A 14,672-nucleotide genomic window follows, 5' to 3' on the forward strand; every position below is an offset into this window, starting at 1 on the left:
TATAATGACTTTGGTGTGGATTTTAGTTCAACATATTAGGCTATTTTATGCATTTTATTTACGGAAAACATTTACTTATGCAAACTCAGCAAAAATAAGTCACCTTTTCAGGATACTGTATTTTAAAGATAATTTTGTAAAATCCAGATACAGATCGTTATTGGAAAGAGTTTAAACGCTTGTTTTTAAAGGGGGGGTACAATGGTGTTTCATGTATTCAGAGTTGTTTACAGTGTTAAAGAGATGGATTCTCATGCTTAACATGGCCAAAGTTTTTAAAAAAATATTTTGGACGAATAACGGAGAATTTCTGTGCCGAAAATCTTACTTCCGGGTTGGTACAAGTTTCGGCTGTTTTTTTTTCGACCGTGGATCTAATGACGTAGACCAGAGTGGAACTCCTTATATGAGCATTTCTCCCGGAAAAGCTCGCCCGCGCACACGTCGACCAGAGGAGAGCGAGACCGCGCACATCAACGCGCTTCAACAGGAAATCATCGGCAGCGCTGCATAGTGTCTCCAAAGTGTGTTTTTGGATGTGAGGGAAAGCTTACCAAAGAACCCAGCGTTAGGAACAGTGGATGCAGATTGTTTTTCCGGGGCAAAAACGAGTTGTGTAGACTGTTTGTTCCCTGCATTTCGACGATGAATGTTTTATAAACAAAGCCCAGATCGACGGATTCTCTCTATGGCTCTGGCTTCGCCCACACGGCCCGCCTCCAGATGCTCGGATTTTTCCGGAAAGACTCGGTACAGCCTATCTTTCTTTTATAAATATAATAAAACTAAAGACTTTTTGGAGATATGAAGGATGCAATACTACTATATAGGTACTCAAGATTAACAGGAGATTGAGTGAAAATGAGCATTTCACCCCCCCTTTAATGTTTGTTTACTAAACCTTAACAGTTATTGCACATGCACCTGTCACGATTCCTGTCTTGTGTTCCCCTTGTCTTGTGTGGACTTGTTCCTGTTCTGTGCCATGTTTTGTAGTCTTTTGTAGTTTTTCTTGTTTATTAGTCTTCCCAGGTGTTTCTAATTAGCCACATCCCCTTGTTATCTTGTTTAGCTTGTTTGTAGCCCTTGTGTTTCACTTGTTACTTTGTCAGTTGTTGTATGCAGGGGTGCCGCCAGAAATTCTGGGCAAACCAAAATTTCTGGGCCCCCTACATTTTTTACAGATAAAATTTAACCCAATAAACATGCCCTGTATACTTTAAAAAAGATACTTAGCACATTGCGTAGTTAAAATGTCTAAAGATGAGTACAAAGCCTACAAAAACAAGAAAAAATTGAAAAAAATTGTATAAGTCAAACACACACGTAATAACTATTATTTCTATTGGCCTATTTAGTTTTCATAATATAAAATATTAAAATATCTATTTTGTAAACTCCTTATAGCCAATGGTTATTACAGACACATGTTTTATTCAGTTTTTTATATAATTTTTTTCTGGGGCATTTTATTCATATTAAGAACGTCAAGTTTGACATAATTGATCGTAGCAGCAGCACTGTCACTTCACAGAACACACGACACACACGGCAAACTGATTTTGTGATTTTTGAAGCGTATAGATTACTTTTTGTTTTGTAAAGTTATCATCATGTGGCGAACACAGTAGATAAGACGTGTTGAGAGGCTTCAATCTTCGTGAAGTTTCGCGCTCAGGCTCACCTTGTTCGGCTGAAGGTCCTTGCACACTGAATCCGAAATTTCCGCATGCGTTTTTTCGTATCCGTCATTCTGTGGCTCTAAACTGTCAAAACACCATTCAAACCCTTGTTACGGATGCGAAAAACGCAGAAAATCAAACCCGATCCGGTTTTTTTTTTTTTTTTTTTTTTTGACGGACGAAAGTTTCGGAGGCAGTGTTTGACATAATGTGAGTGTAGTAAAGGTGGACTGGTTGCTAGGTAAAATTGGCCGTCGCCATGGAGTGTCGGTAAGGACACGGAGACAGGAACACCAATTAAATGGCTTTATTATACAAGTTTGTGTGGTCTAAACAAAGAAAGGAGAAATATACATAAATTAAGTGAGTTTACAATAAACAAGATCACCTTGACACATTTAAACATCAGTACATAACATTGTAATGTAATATACATACATACTGTGCTTCATTAAACTTGACTGAGCTTAATAAACTAAATACATTTACATAAACATGGGTAGATATCTCAAATCACACTTCCGGATAATGTAATGTTAATTTAAAAGAAATATGTTGCAATCGCATTAACAGCGCTGAGCTAAACTGGCCTGATTTACATCTCTGAGTTTACACGCGCATGTTTAGAAAAACATTCGTCCGTGCAAGGCCGCAGCCTGCTGCGTATCTCTTCACTTACACATAAAACAATATTCTCAATACCATTGAATAATCTTACGCAGCAATAACAGCAACATACAATATAATTAAACACTTACTTTTCGTCATTGACGCACACAAATTAGGCAGGAATTAGGAGGAAAGTGAACTACGAACCGTCCCTCCATAACAGAGTGGAAAACGAAACTAACAGTTCCTTAGCGCAGCCGCTAGATCAGAGCTGCTTTCCGATTGGCTGTCCGCTTGCATGATCGGTGCATGATCAGTATGTAATCTAATACTCTCTGGCTATACTGCCTTCTGTATGATGTAAATGGATAAATGTGTCCAGCAGGGGTCGCAACTGACCATCCTTTTCTACAGCCGCCCCTACATTTGTTGTGCAAATGTACTTTCCATCTTCCTAGTCTGTTGTAGGGTCATCATCTGGGATGGCAGGCAGTGTAATGAGACGAGCCACTGGTCGATGGTAGAGTTTGTTTTTTACTTCAATCTTTGCTGAACGAACACGACCATCTGATCCAGGGTATGTGGTTATTACTTTGCCAACAGGCCACAGACCTCGAGGGAGTTGGTGGTCTATTATCATCACAACAGTTCCAGGTGTGAGATTGTCAGAGTCACTCATCCATTTTTGACGTGGTTGCAGAGCGGGCAAGTAATTCTTAATAAAACTTGTCCAAAACTGATCTGCCATTACTTGTGAGTGCCGCCATCTTTTCCGACTAAGAATCTCAGATTCTGGGTAGACAACCTGAGGCAGTGATGCATCAGGCCGCCCCATCAACAGGTAGTTTGGGGTCACCGGATCTGGATCCGCCACATCAGAGGAGACATACCCCAGTGGTTTTGCATTGAGTATGGCCTCAACCTCTACAAGAAGTGTTCTGAGGACTTCCTCTGTCAGAGTTTGGGATCCTACGGTGGTATGTAGGGCACTTTTAACTGAGCGGATTTCACGCTCCCACATACCTCCGAAATGTGGGGCGTTTGGGGGGTTGTAGTTAAACTGGATCTTCTGATTTGCTAACTGGGTTTGGAGATGTGGGCTCATGGCAGTGAAAGCTGTCTGTAACTCTTTATCACCGCCTCGGAAATTGGTGCCCTGATCCGCCAGGATTTCAGCGGGGGTCCCACGTCGAGCGACCATGCGCCGCAGAGCCATTAAAAATGAGTCTGTGTCCATGTTACTCAGCAAATCCAAGTGAACACAGCGGGTAGTCATGCATTTGAATACTATTCCCCACCTCTTTTCATTACTCCTCCCTCGTTTTATCAGGAATGGGCCGAAGCAATCCACCCCTGTAGAATAGAAGGCTGGTTTCATGAGGCGGAGTCTGGCGGGAGGGAGTTCTGCCATCTTTGGAATGTTCGGTTTAGCCCTCCATCTTTGGCATTCAACACAGGTACGCTGATGGCGGCGTATTGCCTCTCTTCCTCGGAGGATCCAGTAATATCTTCTCATTTCTGCGAAGACCCTTTCTGGACCAGGGTGGCAGAGTTTGGTATCGTATTTCTTTATCAGAAGGTGAGTGATAGGGTGCTTTGGGTCTAAGACGATTGGATGCACTGTATTGTAGCTTAAGTGGGTGGCTCGGCGCAGACGTCCTCCCACGTGGATGAGTGCAGTTGTTTCATCCAGCTCCGGTGATAATGTGAGTAAACGGCTGGATGAAGGGATAGGCTTACCAGTTTTGAGAGCATGATACTCTGTGGGGAAACTGTCTAACTGGACTTGTCTCAATAAGCTTCTCTCAGCCTGTTCGTACTCCAATGCTCTCGGCTCATCAATTTTCCCCGCCGCCCCGTGCATGGACCTGCAAGTAACCTCTAGGAGTTCCTCAAAGGTTGAGAACTGCTTAGGATCTGGCAGTGATAATCCTGGATCAACTGAAGTGAGGCCACAAAATTTTGTAGCACGGAGCTCAGTGGGGTCCTCATTTATACCGATGGCAGGACTTTCTGGCCATGATTCAGGTGGTAGGTAGAGAAATTCTGGCCCCTTACTCCATCTAGTGGGTTGGGATAACTCGAGCAGGGTTTTGCCACGTGTAATGTCATCAGCGACATTGTTTCCTGAATCTACATAGCGCCAGCAGTGACCTTCAGTAAGTTCTTGTATCTCAGATACTCTGGTTCCTACAAAAACTTTAAATCTGCAGGATTCTGATGTCAGCCAGGTGAGTACTGTTGTTGAGTCACTCCACAAGAATGTATTCCTGATCTCTAATGAGAGCTCATTATGGAGTAGCTTGGCTAACTGTGCTCCAGTGAGAGCGGCGCAGAGCTCAAGTCTAGGTACTGATTGTTGCCTTTTCGGAGCTACTCTAGATCTGGCATGGATGAACGCCAACTCAACCTGTCCTTGGTAGTCAGTACGAAGGTATGCTACTGACCCGTAGACTGCCTCAGAGGCATCACAGAATATGTGGAGTTCTCGTTCTGCCTCTGGAACATCTAGTGCAGCTGATACATAACACCGAGGCATGGTGATCAATGGTAGGTGCTCTAGTTCTGTTTCCCATCTTTGCCAGGCCTTAAGCTGTTCAGAAGGGAGAAGGGGGTCGTCCCATTCTCGTTCCTTTACCCATAACTGCCGCACTAGCACTTTAGCCCTGGTGGTGAAGGGGATTATGTAGCCCAGAGGGTCATACTGACTGGCGAGGACTCTGTAGATGTTTCTCATTGTGACTTCATGATAGGAGAGCAAGCGATGACGGTAATGGAGTGTGTCTGGTATGCAATGCCAGCTTAATCCCAGGGTCATTTCTTGTGGATCTAATTGATTTTGAGAAATCCACAACTCTGTGTTCTCTGATCTGGCCTCTTTTGGGAGATGGTTAACCACTGAGGCTTTGTTGCTCGCCCATTGACGGATTTCAAACCCGCCCGGCGCCAGCAGGGACCTTAATCCATCGATCAACTCACGGGCCTCAACTGGAGATGCAGTGCTCTGTAAACAGTTGTCGACATAAAAGCACCGTTCAACTGACTGTCGCATCTTATCACCCTGCTGGCTATGAGTGAAAACGTGTCGCTGAACTGCAAATGTCGCACAACAGGGGCTACAGGTTGTGCCAAATGGAAGGACCCGCCACTCGTACACATCTGGTGGGTTTTCAGACTGTAGGTCCCGCCATAAGAACCGCAGAAGGGGTTTATCTTGGGGAAGCAGTCGGACCTGGTGGAACATTCCTTTGATGTCTCCACTGATGGCGACTTGATGTTCTCTGAAGCGAATTAACACTCCAAGAAGAGAGGGGCCCAATGTAGGTCCAGGTAACAGCTGCTTGTTTAGATTTTCCCCCTTGTAGGTGTACGAGCAATTGAATACCACTCTGTGTTTTCCGTTGTGGGTTACAATATGGTGGGGCAAATACCAGGATTCCGTATACAGAGCGGCTTCTTGAGGAGTAATTTTAGTGACATAACCAGCATTCTCCAATTTTTGAATCTCTTCCTGGTACTTGTTAGCTAAAGGCGGGTCTTTGGCTAATCGGCGTTCGATGTTACGGAGGTGACACATCACTGCTTCCTTCGGAGCTTGTAGCAGAGGCATGGTCTTAACTCTCAGAAGTGGTGTGGTGTATCGGTCAACTCCTTCTACTTTCACCCGCACTGTCTGTGTCTCCAGCATATTCAGCGCTTCTTGGTCTTGTTGTGACCTTACTATCGTCTTTTCACTGCGATAAGGCAGAATATCTAACTGCCATAACCGTTCAACTTGGCGGTACAGCTCTGCAGATGGTGAGCAGTTAGATGTAAACAGACACTGCGAGACTGAGAGTTGATCCTGGAGATGTTTGGAGGGGCCTTGCAAGGTCCAGCCAAGGCGTGTTCTGACTGCGGCGGGACCTCCGGGTGGACCCAGTCGCACTGGTTCAATTGGGGTGATGAGCTCAGTGTGATCTGAACCAATAAGCAGTAGGGGACGAGCTTTGACCAGAGGTGCTATGGGTATACCTCTGAGGTGTCGGTACTTCTCCTGCAGGGTACTCACTGGGTAGGTATACTCTGCCAGTCCGAATTGGTCTGCAGTAAAGGCCCCCTGAATAATGAACCTTTCCCTGGGGTTACTTGGGGTGGATATGCTGAAGGTTACAGAAGTGCCAGGCAATGTCCTGATGTCTTGATGCACTGTCCGTAAATTCAGTTGTTCTGGCTTACCCTTCAAACCAAGGTGCTGTGCAGCTGTGGCAAGAAGAATGGTTCGTTCTGAGCCATCATCGAGTACAGCAAAGGTATCCAAAACTTTCTGCTGGTAATGGATGGTAACCTTAACAACTTTCAGGAATACTTTCCCACCGCAGCGAGGTTGGTCTAGATAGAGAGTCTCTGTGGTGGAGTTGTAAAGACTACTGTTTCCATTGGTGACCTCACCCTTCCTTTGGTTGATGTCGTGAAGCACGGAGAGGTGCTTAGCTTGACAAAGGTAGCAAGGCCTCTTTAGGTCACAGTCTTTGGCCATATGGGATCGTGCACATTTCCAGCAGCGTTTATTGTCTTTAATCCAACAAACCATTTGCTCCTTGGTTAATGCTGTAAATGTGGTACACTGGCTGAGGTAATGTTCTGCGCTGCAATATGGGCAGATAACTTTAGACTTGGTAGATACTTTGGGGTGAACCGACTTGGACTTGGTTGTTGGTTCTATGCCCTGCCTTTGCTCTACGCCATGCAGTATGGTGGTTTGTTTGCTCTGTCCCCGAATTGCTGCTCTTTGATCTCGTTTTGTGGCTCTGGTCTCCTCAATTGGATCAAACTCCATACAGTTGGCTTCCAGCTGCAGCCAATCTGCAAACTCAAGGAGGGAGAACTTAGTCTTATCTGGGTTCCTTTTGAGGTGATGCCTCCTGAATTGGGTTTGTTGTGAACGAGGAAGGCGATTCAAAAGACGTTTCACATTTGACCCGCTGTGCAATTCTTCAATACCATCCCCCTTAAGGGCTTTGAGCATGCCAACTATGGCTTGGACTCTGAGGGAGAAATCATCGAATGCCCGCTCATCACCAGCACGGATAGGTGGTAGGTTCTCCAAAGCTTCTATTTCCCTCAACACAAACTGATAGGGCCGGCCATATCTTCTGTCGAGGGCTTGCAGAGCATTAGTGTACGGCGTAACTGACTCTGCATGTGCTAAAACCAGTCTGTGTGCATTAGGCACCTTCACATGTTTCAAGAGGATGGAGTCCCTATAATGCTCTGGTAACTGGGGGGGAAGCAGATTGTCCAAAGCGATTCTGAGTTCTACATACTGGGCTCTGTCCTCCTTAATGAAGTCTGGGAAAGTGGGACCTTCTACTGTTGGAAGCCAGTATGAAGAGAATTGAGGGGTGTAGGACACAGCATCAACCCTAGGCTGGAATGCTGTAGTTGGGTGTGAAGTTTGTGGCATTGGCTCAGTCTCTGAAGCAAACTGACTGTGTGTCGGAAAACCCTCTGGGGGTGGTACTTGGTAGATAGGAGGCTGGGTGGGCTGGCTCTGTATCTGTTCGGGTGGCGGAGGCAACGGTTTCATCCAGGGCTCTGCTCTATCACGCAGTTGGGTTCTGGCTGGATCTGAGTTGGTGCTACGGCATGGCGAAGCATACTGATATGACGACAGAGTGGTCTGTCTGCTCACAAGAGGTGGTGATTGGAAAAGATTGTCTCTAATTTGTGTTTTTCTCAGAGCCTGGGAAAGCTCCTCAACGAATGGGGATAAAGGTTTGACAGGCTGTGGCCAGAGACTTGGATCTGCACTTACATCACGAGGGCTTACATCAGATTTCGGCTGTCCCCTCTCCACTGATTGCAGGATCTGGGTCCGAGGTGTCTGATGCCGTGATGATGCTCGTGAGGAGTGGGTAGATGCTTGAGGAGTGCTTTGTAGCAGGACTTTCTCCAGGAGCTCTGTTTGGCGTCTAGCGGTCTCGCTTTGCTGCTTTGTAATTTCCATCATCTGCAGCATAAATTCCTCTGATAAACCAGTCGTTCCAAAGGGTTGGTGAGATGAGATGGGAGTTGAAGTCTTCACTGCCTTCCCGTTAGGTCTTACAACCTGCCCGGATGGGTGTCCAGCATAGTCGACCTCGTAGTCATCTAGGTAGGCAGGTCTCTGAACTGCTCTGCGTGGACGTTGGGATGAGGTAGGGGCAGACTTAGGGGTTGCCATGGTAACGACCCTATCCGGCTCGAAGGACCAAATTCTTGTAGTAAAGGTGGACTGGTTGCTAGGTAAAATTGGCCGTCGCCATGGAGTGTCGGTAAGGACACGGAGACAGGAACACCAATTAAATGGCTTTATTATACAAGTTTGTGTGGTCTAAACAAAGAAAGGAGAAATATACATAAATTAAGTGAGTTTACAATAAACAAGATCACCTTGACACATTTAAACATCAGTACATAACATTGTAATGTAATATACATACATACTGTGCTTCATTAAACTTGACTGAGCTTAATAAACTAAATAAATTTACATAAACATGGGTAGATATCTCAAATCACACTTCCAGATAATGTAATGTTAATTTAAAAGAAATATGTTGCAATCGCATTAACAGCGCTGAGCTAAACTGGCCTGATTTACATCTCTGAGTTTACACGCGCATGTTTAGAAAAACATTCGTCCGTGCAAGGCCGCAGCCTGCTGCGTATCTCTTCACTTACACATAAAACAATATTCTCAATACCATTGAATAATCTTACGCAGCAATAACAGCAACATACAATATAATTAAACACTTACTTTTCGTCATTGACGCACACAAATTAGGCAGGAATTAGGAGGAAAGTGAACTACGAACCGTCCCTCCATAACAGAGTGGAAAACGAAACTAACAGTTCCTTAGCGCAGCCGCTAGATCAGAGCTGCTTTCCGATTGGCTGTCCGCTTGCATGATCGGTGCATGATCAGTACGTAATCTAATACTCTCTCGCTATACTGCCTTCTGTATGATGTAAATGGATAAATGTGTCCAGCAGGGGTCGCAACTGACCATCCTTTTCTACAGTGAGGTTGTATTTATTTTTTAACGTGCCAAAATATCGGACGCGAATTTCGCACGGGGGGAGAAGGAGGACGTGGGTGTGCAGCAGCCGCTGAATCTGTGTAGAGCAGGGGTGTCCAAACTCAGTCCTGGAGGGCCGCTGTCCTGCACAGTTTAGCTCTAGCCTGCCTCAACACCCCTGGACGTTTCTAGAATGCCTAAGACCTTGATTATCTGGTTCAGGTGTGTTTAATTGGGGTTGGAGCTAAACTCTGCAGGACAGTGGCCCTCCAGGAGCAGGATTGGACATCCCTGGTGTAGAGCTATTTTTTTTACAGTCTATGGTGTAGAGACATGATAACCCAGAGATGTTATTATTGTTGGATGTAAATCATAATTCAGTAATTATTTTACTAAGCTAGCTAGATAAAAGCAGGTCATGTAGCAACAAAAATAAGTAACTCTGAAAGTTTTGGAATACAGGAATAGGGCAAGCTACCTTTCTTTTTGAATAACTGTGTGACATACTGTCGACTTCGGCGTTCTCTGTCTTCTCTTTCCTTTCCTTTTTTGATGCCCTAACTTTTGATGTGACATATCCCAGCTGGCATTTTAACATAGAGTCAGTGTTGAATCAACGTCAGGTGTCAGTGTTGGATAACCGTTGGATTTTGTTTAGATTTTGCAAATCTAATCAACGTTGAAATAGCAACGTCATTCCAACGTCAATCTAATCAACGTTGAAATAGCAACGTCATTCCAATGTCACGTTTCTCAACATAGGTGAATTCGCCAACATTGAATCAATATTGATTTTGGTTTAGATTTTGCAAATCTAATCAACGTTGAAATAGCAACGTCGTTCCAATGTCACGTTTCTCAACATAGGTGAATTCGCCAACATTGAATCAATATTGATTTTGGTTTAGATTTTGCAAATCCAGTCAACGTTGAACGTCACTATAAAGTCCTGCTTTTCAACATAGTTTATTTTGTTAAACTGTTTTCACTAAAGTATTGATGTGTTCAACAATAACACCAAACACCTTGAAATTGATACATAAACACAAAGTTTGCGGACACGCGCAGTCAGCTAGGAAAGAAGCCAATTGGTCAAAGCAAGACCAGGAAGAAGATTAATAAAGACACTTCACTGACGTAAGAAACATGCTTCATTGCATGGCTGCAAGTGTGCCAACATTTCACACAACATCATTTTACACGTGTCGAACTTTAACCTTTAGAAAAACGGCCCAAACATTGGGCAACACTGAACACGGCTGGTTAAATCTTCCCTTCTTGTTACTTCTTTCTGCCACCGCCACCTATCCTCTCTGGTGCATATTTCAAGTATTTGGCCATGTATTCGTCTACTTTTGTTGTAGTTGTATCAAATGAGCTCAAGACAGCATCTGATGAGGTGGGAAAAAACAGAACAGTATTAGCAAACGTTAACCTCTCAAATTAAAATATTTTGCAAATATCAACTTTTGTGGAATTGCCAATGTTTCAAGTATATAAATTAGTATTTATCGATGTGCAAGGTCATTGATAATCAAGTGCTTGGGCAAGCAACAAAAGGCAGTTGGTAGTAACCAGTGCTGCTGGTAGAGAAGTTAGTCTAGACTAGCCCAGAATGGAGTATTATATATAATATTAGAGCATGTTCTGTAGAGTCCTCCAACTAAAATGATTTCTTCATTTCTTATTAATAATTATTCTGCTTACTATATTCAATTATTTAAAACACTGTTACAAAACTACTATGTTAAAGCAAACTCACCACAGATTATCTTGTAGAGACGGGTCTTCATGAAGGCAACCTTCCCACTTCTTCCTCTGAGGCTCATTATGGCCATCATTTTATTTGTCATAGTTCTGCCATGGTAAAACAAATTTATATTAGAATATTATATTGCAATCAAGTTCATTATGAAAATGTAGCAGAGAGCAAGTAAGTGGGTGTGTGGGAGGAGTGCATGACAGTATATGACAGGGAACATCACTGTAAACTAATGCAAAAATGGAACATAAAGTTACTTACGCAGCCATTGACTTCTTCACATGGTCTGCAGCATCAACGCCTCCCAACGTCTTCAGATGTTTACTCTGAAAAGAACAAGAAACAAGAAATTAAAAATATAACCAGAAAGTGGTCAGTAGAGTCCAGACCTCCACAAAGCAGGCACATGATGAGGAAGAGGAGTTTGTAGTGGTCACCAAAGTGAACAAGCCAATTGTCATAATGAAACTTTGCCAGCACTTTACAAGATTAATTATTTAAAACTTACCAGTTCTGCTCCCTCATTCTTGTCCTCCAAGCGATTCTCTAAAGCTTCAAGCTCTTCTTCAGTGTTTGCCGGCTTCACTTCATAACTTGTTCCAGCAGATGAGGTGGCAACGTGAATTGTATCCTTGATTTCGACAAGAAGCTGAAGAACTCGCTTCTGGAATTCTAGCCAAAAAAAGAAGCGATTGATTATTATTTTTATAATGTATTGAGTACGCTCAACACCACAAAATCCAAGTTCTTTCATTTGACTCAACTAACGTTTAATTCAGAGTTGATCTTTCAAGTTGTATCATTGTTCATGTATCAACACTTTTTCAACAGTTAATTGATCAGCATTGTTTGGATGTTGGAACGTTATTTTTCTACTGATATATTTCAACAAAATGTTTAAAAGTCATGGTTGTAAAAAATAATGTTGATTTGACGTACAACTCAAAAATTTATTTTTATTTCTATGTTGAATCCGTAGTGAGTTAACAACACCACTTCAACCATTTAGTGTTCAACGTTGTTTTGATGTTGAATTAATGTTACTTAACAAACGTTTAATTCAGTGTTGATCTTTCAACGTTGTATCATTGTTCATGCATCCACACTTTTTCAACAGTTAATTGATCAGCATTGTTTGGATGTTGGAACAACGTTATTTTTCTACTGATATATTTCAACAAAATGTTTAAAAGTCATGGTTGTAAAAATAATGTTGATTTGACGTACAACTCAAATTTTATTTATATTTCTATGTTGAATCCATAGTGAGTTAACAACACCATTTCAACCATTTGGTGTTCAACGTTGTTTTGACGTTGAATTAATGTTTTTTCATAAACTGACATTATTTCAACCACATTTAAACGTTTAAGGTCAGTCGAATGCCAGCTGGGATGCCTGCGTGTGTCACTGTCTGCGCTGCATCATAGCAAGTGCAATAAGCAAGAGACGTTACACTAGCGATCGTAGCTCGGACAGCGCAGGTGGAATGAACCATTGTAAGGGGGAGGGGTGTGACTGAAACAGTAAATACATTATTTGTTTTTTTAAATATTAAATCTATGGTCAAAACGGACAAAATACACATTTAGTGCATGAGGGGCCCTAGCACATTTAATGTATGTATAAAAAATAGAAAAGAAATAAGAAAAGAAAAAGGGGGTCTGCTCTTCTGGGCCCTAAATCAGCCTGGGCCCTTAGAATCGTCCTAACCTTCCACCCCTTTACAGCCCCTTGGTTGTATGTGTAATGGTTGTCTCTCTGTGATTCCCAAGGTTTTGTTCATTTGTTCTTCCGAGTTCTGTATTCTCTGTTTTATGTTACTTTATTATTCTCTGTTTTATGTTACTTTATTAAATCACCCTGCGTTTAGATCCTCGTCTTCGCCTTCGCCTTCCTTTCTCAGCAACATTACAGCACCAGTGAAAAAGTCCTTAAGACACAAACAATTTACAGAGAACTGAACAATTTATGATAACTGAACTGAGCTGGACGATGACATCAAACTGCTTTATAGATAAAATGAACTAACTTAATAATTGATGATCTTTACAACATAACTGAATTGACACAGAACTAACTTCAGCTGAACAACAGCCGAAACTGACTGCTACTGTTGATATTGCCAGCCTGAGTTTCTCAGTAATGTTTCCCATTCCTAATCCAATCTGACTTCTGACATGTAACGCTGCCTGGATCATAATCATACACTGTTCGCTCATTGGCCAGAGGAGAACTGCCCCCCGACTGAGCCTGGGTTCTCCCAAGGTTTTTTTCTCCATTCTGTCTCCTGATGGAGTTTTGATTCCTTGCCACTGTTGCCTTGGCTTTTGGCTTGCTTAGTTAGGGACATTTAATATTCAACTATTTTTCTTTCTTTCTTTTCCTTTATTTATATAGCACAAGTAAACACAACAGAAGTTGACCACTGTGCTTCACATAACATAAATCCAAGAAGATTGGATCTCTCAGACTGCAGAAAAAAAAAAAAAAAAAAAAACATAGATAAATTTAAATTTAGAGAAATGCGCGCTCCAAAAGATACACCTTTAATTTGAGTTTAAACTCATATAAAGAGGATAGCGATCTCAAGGAGACAGGGAGGCTATTCCACAGCCTAGGACCGACAACAGCGAAAGCATGGTCCCCTCTTGACTTTAAGCGTGAGCGTGGCTGGGACAGATTATAGTTAATCGTGGACCTTAGACACCTCCCAGGTACATTAACATTTACATGTTCAGACAAGTATGAAGGTGCAAGACCGTTTAAAGATTTAAAAACAAACATCAGTATTTTCATGTGAACTCTGTAATGCACCGGCAGCCAGTTAAGAGACATTAAAATCGGAGTGATATGTTTATGTTTGCGAGTCCCAGTCAGGAATCTGGCAGCTGCATTTTGGACCATTTGAAGCCTTGTAATTGAAAACTGGGGTAGTTCTACATACTGTATAAGGAATTACAATAATCCAGACGGGATAGAACGAAAGCATGTATAACTTTTTCAAGCTCTATCGGTGATAGGAAATGCTTTACTCTAGATAATAGCTTCAAGTGAAAGACACTTGATTTAACCACTGTGTTTAATAAATTGTATCTTAATTTTAATCAATTTTTCATCAACCAATTGCCTGGAGTGGCAAATATATAGCAGACAATATAATCATGGAGGCGCCCGCGCGGTCACTTGCATTGCACGTTAACTGGAGCGCATCTCATCCTAACTTAACGAAACTCAGTGTATGCCTCACACAGACATGAGAAAGACATCAAATACACAAAGCTTGAAAAGTCTTTAAACGAAATAATTCAAAACGAAAAGAAAAAGGCTACTCTCTGATTATGTATGACTATATGATCATATAGCCTAGCCTATTTTGTGAATTGTTCATTCCCGGTTGGCACACATTTTGCTGCCCTTACAAAAGTGCCGCTCTAGGCAATTGCCTAGTTCGCCTATATGTACGCGCCGCCCCTGGGGTCAGCAATGAGTGTATTGATTCATTGTCCCTTCATAGTTTGCAAGAGACATTTAATAAACTGAGCGTATTTAACAAACTGAGACGTAGGCTAT

At 42.5% G+C, this 14,672-nt stretch overlaps 1 long non-coding RNA gene across 1 annotated transcript; it reads right to left on the bottom strand.

Moving 5' to 3' along the window:
- Window positions 1-10,612: 10,612 nt before the first annotated feature.
- Window positions 10,613-11,718, bottom strand: LOC307170345. Its single transcript, XR_013823353.1, has 4 exons — window positions 11,608-11,718; window positions 11,361-11,425; window positions 11,100-11,194; window positions 10,613-10,728 (listed from the first exon to the last, which is right to left on the bottom strand). It is a non-coding gene; the product is annotated as an uncharacterized lncRNA (long non-coding RNA).
- Between the last annotated feature and the right edge of the window lie 2,954 nt (window positions 11,719-14,672).

Source organism: Squalius cephalus (assembly GCF_949319135.1).
Source record: "Squalius cephalus genome assembly, chromosome: 13".
Classification (NCBI taxonomy): Eukaryota; Metazoa; Chordata; class Actinopteri; order Cypriniformes; family Leuciscidae; genus Squalius; species Squalius cephalus.